Source organism: Triticum dicoccoides, chromosome 7A, assembly GCF_002162155.2.
Source record: "Triticum dicoccoides isolate Atlit2015 ecotype Zavitan chromosome 7A, WEW_v2.0, whole genome shotgun sequence".
NCBI lineage: Eukaryota > Viridiplantae > Streptophyta > Magnoliopsida > Poales > Poaceae > Triticum > Triticum dicoccoides.
Window position 1 is genome coordinate 314,630,163 of NC_041392.1, and position 6,090 is coordinate 314,636,252.

Sequence of the window (6,090 nt, forward strand, 5' to 3'; positions counted from 1 at the left end):
GAACAGATGCCGGGTGGCAATTAACAAGGAGCGTACCGAGAACGACGTTGGGATCCTCTTGAGCTTCTTCGGCAGAAATACAGTTGACATGGCCACGTGTAGCGGTGGCCGGCTTGGCGTGGAACACTTTCCCTGTCGGCTTGCCACGGCCAACAGCTTTAGCAGATTGGTTGGGGTTGGTCTGGGGACACTCACGCATATAGTGGCCAGATTCCCCACACTTGAAACAAGTCACGGAACTGGTGCGTGGAGGAGCACTGTTGGTTGGACCCCCATAGGGCTTGGCTGGTGCAGACTGTTGAACGACGCGAGGCGTCTGGAAGGATGGCCTCGGTGTGAACCTGGGTGGCAGGGCGGTGTTGGGCACCCACACGCGGCGCTTCTGAGGACCAGCACCGGATGAGGAACCCATGTCACGGCCATGCTTGCGTGTTGCGTCATAATCAGTCTGACCAGTCTCAGCACTGATGGCCTTGTTAACAAGTTTCTAAAAGGATGTGCACTCATGCAGACGGAGGTCGCGGCGAAGCTCAGGACTAAGTCCCTTACGGAACCTTGCTTGCTTCTTGGCATCAGTAGAAACTTCCTCAGTTGCATATCGTGCGAGGTTACCGAACTCCCTGCTGTAAGCATCCACAGAGAGTCGGCCCTGAGTGAAACTGCAAAATTCCTCACGTTTACGGTCCAAGAGACCCTCCGGAATGTGATGTTCACGGAAAGCCTCGCTGAATTCAGCCCAAGTAGTGACATGGCCCGCTGGGCGCATAGCTCCATAATTCTCCCACCATAGACTGGCGGGGCCTTCAAGATGATATGCAGCAAAGGTGACCTTGTCAGCCTCAGCTACTAGCGCAGAACGCAGCTTGTGAGAGATACTGCGAAGCCAGTCATCAGCGTTGAGAGGCTCGACGGAGTGGTGGAACGTGGGTGGATGTAACTTGATGAAATCACTGAGTGACACCACGTTAGTCCTCTGATGGTGTGCTGTGTTCTGTTCAATACGCTCCAACAAACGGTTGGTCTCCCGCTTGTTTCTTTCGGCTTCCATCATAACCTCGGCTAGGGAAGGAGGATGAGGCAGATTTGCATTCCTGACTTCACTGCCTTCGGCCTGCTCTTGAGGAGCAGGGTTAGTGCGTGTGTTGACCATCCTAGGTAAACAAGACAATGATTTAGCCAGGATGATAAAATTCTGACACATGATACAGAATGTAAGGAATAACTCGGAATGCAAGATGATCATCCGTATGACATGGTAGATACAGAAACTGCTTCTTTATTCCATCGTCATACACACCATACAGGGTTTAGTACAAGACCAAACAAGGTACTATTACGGTGAAAAGAGGATTACATCTCATCGGAGGCATCCCGAGCTCCTATACATTATTTTTCTACACCTCCGGAAGGCGGTACAAACTAGGTCATATCCCACGAGTCACGCAGGACGATAGACGACACAGCTAACACGAACTAGTGATACTACCACTAACTCAGACCGATCCGTAGTAGTCCTCGTAGAAGTCACCTCCATAGCCTGGAAGCTCAACATGATCATCCGGAAACAGACGATCTCGCGGAGCTTGTGGACCATAGGGGCTAGGATGAGGTCTTGGACCAACAGACGGTGGCCTGCGGGGACCGCGAGGTGGGGTGATGCCTCCTACATCACGCCAACCCATCACGTCTGGCAGAGCAGATCTCACAGGATAGAGATCGCGCATATCCGAAAATCCAGCTTGCACCGCCGGTGCAAACCGAGTCAATGTGGCCCAATGGTCAGCACGGGTATTGAAGAGCTCTAACCTCAAGGCCCGATTTTCATGGTCCTTATCCTCGAGCATCTCAGCAGTAGTGCGAGTCCGTGAATCCTCCTGAGTGGGGTCAGCATAGATTGCCTGGAGATACCCTTGTGCTCCCGGGAGTGATCCTGGCATATACCGGAAGTCAGAGTCCCGAAATAGGCCAGACCTGACTCGCATGATGGTCATCATAGAGTAGGCGGCGTCCTGCACAGCCATCTCAATAGTAACCCCGAGTCCATAGGAGCAGTGAAGGGGCTCGGTGGACCCAGGATAAGATGGAAATATCCTGACAGTGCAGAGATACTGGCTTTGATTAAAGTCTCGGAATTGCTCTTCGACCGTGTACTCAGGATACCAACGGTATCCAGCCTCAGTCATTACCCTGACCAACATGGCAGTATGGCCGGGTACATCTAGGCATCGAGTCAGGCGAACCACTTGATTGAGGTCGCGAGTGGCCATCTGGAAACACAATCATAATGCAAAGGCATTAGAATTTCTAGCAAAATTTCGGCAGCATAACAGCTGTAAATGCTCAGGAAGGATTTTGAGACATTTGACAAAGGATTTCATACACACTCAACATCATCATATCAAAGTTCTGAGTCCATCCTAGCAACATAATGTGGTAGTAGAACTGAACTAGGCTTGTATCCATCAAACCTATAAGGTACTACTGATTAGTAACACGTGATCCTGCTAGAGAGAGTAGATCCTAATTCCTTAACCCCCGGTGGAAGAATAGACTGACTCAGATCAGAATGTCATAAGATAAAGGAGTAAAAAGAGCCTTACGTTCCACCCACAAACAATTCCCCTACATATAACTAAAGAATTTCTAGACTCAACATCGACCAGTTTGGCTTGGAGAACCTACAGGCAGTCCGGCTCTGATACCAATGCTGTCAGGACCCCGACTCGATGTCACATCGATCTAGCTTGTAACACCTCATATCACTTTGCGGCCTCACGCACGGTATCCCCACGGGTGTCGCCTTACCTTTGCCCGGGACCGTTTGCGCCTTTTGGCTCACGTATATGATAGTGTCGCTAGCATCCATATGATAAAGAGCCCGGGCTGACATGACTAGTCGTAAACCCAAAGTGGCACAGGCTTACAGGGACAGGCATCCATGACCCAGCAACGAACGTGTCGGTCATCAGCAAGTGGGTCCGGGCTATAGCACTGGGCTAGCAGGACTCCGGTAAACCGGGCTGTAGCGGGCTAACAGGACTCCGGTACTCAATGCGTGACATTTCCCCGAAGGGACAGACACATGATCGAAGAAGGACACATGCCGGCCAGCCTAAGTGTTCCAGAGCAGTAGCAAGCTACCATGGCTCAGTGGTAACACTAGGAGACATTTCCCGGTAAGTGAGGCTACTAAGGATAAACAACTAGATAGTCAGATCCCACACATACCAAGCATTTCAATCATACACACAATATGCTCGATATGTGCAAACACAACAAGGAATCACAACATGACTCTATGACACAGGTACTTTATTTAAGGCTCAGAGAGCCATACATAACATACACAAAGGCACGGGTCACACGACCCAGCATTCAAGTCATACAGTCATACAAACCAGCAGCGGAAGTAACTTGTCTGAGTACAGACAACTAGTAAAATAAAAGAGGCTTGGAAAGCCTAGCTATACTACGTGGTCCTTCACAAGCTCAGGATCACCACCTGGGCCTTAGCCTACTCATTGATGTCAACGTCTACGTAGAACCCATCAGAAGGGGTTGCAGTGTCTTCTGTAAAAATGTAAATTATAGCAACATGAGTACAAAGGTACTCAGCAAGACTTACATCAGATCCTACATACATGCATATTATCAAGAAGGGTTGGTGGAGTTATTGCAGCAAGCCAGCTTTGACTCTTGGCTAGGCTAACCTACGAGACTCCAACTTGAAATGGTTTTGCGCACACGAGTCCACTATTCACCACTTCAATACACTACCGAGGATCCACCTCCGTCTTCCTGCGGAAGAGCCATCCTCGGCACTCACACTTATCTTGAGGCTTTTAGTAGTTTCCGTTTACTTGTCTATGAACTGTATAGGCAACCAAGTAGTCCTTTACCGCGGACGCGGCTATTCGAATAGATCATGATAACCCTGCAGGGGTGTACTTCTTCATACATGTTTCCACCACTTAGCGTCTGCACACGACATGTGCTCGGCAAACTTCAAGCGAAAGCCGACGTGGGTGTAGACCACGACCTACCTAAACACCTAAGCCTCTAGTCCAGGTTTATCGCCTATCCAGGTTCCCTCCGCAGGGAGTCCGGCCGAGGTTTCCCATACGGCCCCGAACGATGTGAACAGGGTTCCCGAGATACCTAACGGGTATTCGGTACACCCGGCCACGTACCTACCGCATCACAGCCCACCCCTACGGTCAGCGCTGTCCACGGCCTCCAGTATGCTACAAACACCAGAAACTACTTGCAACTCCTGGACAGAGAGCTAGGGTGAATAAGAAGTCGAGCGGGGTCATATTTCAGGGCCCAATGCATGGTAGTAGCTGTATCTTAAATCACACATACAGATCTCAGTGCTTAATGTCGGCTTCAATGAAACAACCCACCATGTACTCCTACATGGCCTCTCATCGATACCTTTACCAAATCGTGTTCACCACACCACTCTCATTACCGACATAATCATTTCACTCTAGCCCATCACCCAGATGAACCAGACCTGACACGACTCTAAGCATAGCAGGCATAGCAAGGTAGGAACAACACATACATATGGCTCAATCAACTCCTACACATGCTAGTGGGTTTCATCTAGTTACTGTGGCAATGAAAGGTCATGCAGAGGAAATGGGTTCAACTACCGTAGCACACAACAGTTTGAAACGTGTTGTCTTAATGCAGTAAAAGAGAGCAGGAGCGAGAACATGGGATTTTATTGATATGATCAAATGGTTGGTTGCTTGCCTGATGGTTCGATGCACTGATACGGTTTTTCGTTAGGGTAATCACGGTACTCCTCGGAGGCAGAACCTGCCGCAAAGAACACCGATACACAACCATCACCAAACAACGTGCAACAATATGATGCATGCATGAAACATAGCAATATGAGTGTGTTGGGCTAATGCAACTAAGACCAGAAGGGTTTGAACCAATTTGAATCAAAGATTCAAATTTCAAACTCAAACATGGCCTTTTAAAGTGTTTTTCCTTGTTCTGCATTAAACATCAGGTTAACTTGTTTAATCATGCATGAAAATAGTACAGATGGATAGATTGGATTTTTCTGATCATTTTTCATATATTATTTGTCTGATTTGGAGTTACAGAATAAAAGTTATGAATTTTTAAAGTTTAAACTATATTCTGGAATTTCCTATATTAGATTAATTCCAGAAAATCAATTATTGCGTCAGCCTGACGTCAGTGTGACGTCAGCAGGTCAACGGAACACGTCCGGGTCAAACCTGACAGTGGGTCCCGCGTGTCAGGGTGATTAATTTAATTAAAGTTTAAATAAAACTAAACCTGTTTAATTAACAGGGCTGGGCCCCACCTGTCATTGACTCAGGGGAGTCAACCAGGGCCCACCCGTGGTCAAACCCGGGTCGGCTGCACCGGCGTTTAGCCGCCGGCGAGCCCGACGCGGCGGCGGAAGTGGTTTTGGCTGTTTCGGCCACCAAATGGGTCGCGGAGACCACCGGAGTGGAGCTGAGGATGAGCCGCAGCTCTTGGTGGAGTCCGTTGGGGTCGCGGTGGCCGGAGTTGGCATCGGCGATGACTTTGGCGGCCACCGGGGTTCGGCCGAAGAGGAACTTGACGCAAGAGGGGTCGGTGAGGTGCGGGGAGTGTCTAGCTAGGTGCTAAGTGACACGGTGAGCATGATGGACACCATGGAGTGGTCGGAGGGTGACCGGGAGCACGTCGGCGACGAGCTCCACGGCGGTGGGTGCGGTTGAGCTCCGGGAGGTCGCTACACAGCTCGGGAGCAAGAAAAGGAGGGGGGGGGAAGATGGCTAAGCTCACAGTGAGTGCGTCGAAGCCCTTGGTGCGGCCGGAGACGGACCGGAGCGACGACGGCGTTGAAGGGGATCTCCGGCGACGGCGGTTCGGGCGAGGTCGTTGCGGTGGGCTCGGGCGTTGCGAGCGCTCGGGGCTCGGCTTGCTCGATGGAGTGGACAGCGGCGGAGCTCCTGGACACGACGAGAGGACGCACGGGTGGCGGGGAGCACGGCTACGACGAAGGCACGGCGATGGTGGCGTCGGTCATGGCGGGGGAGCGCGAGGGGG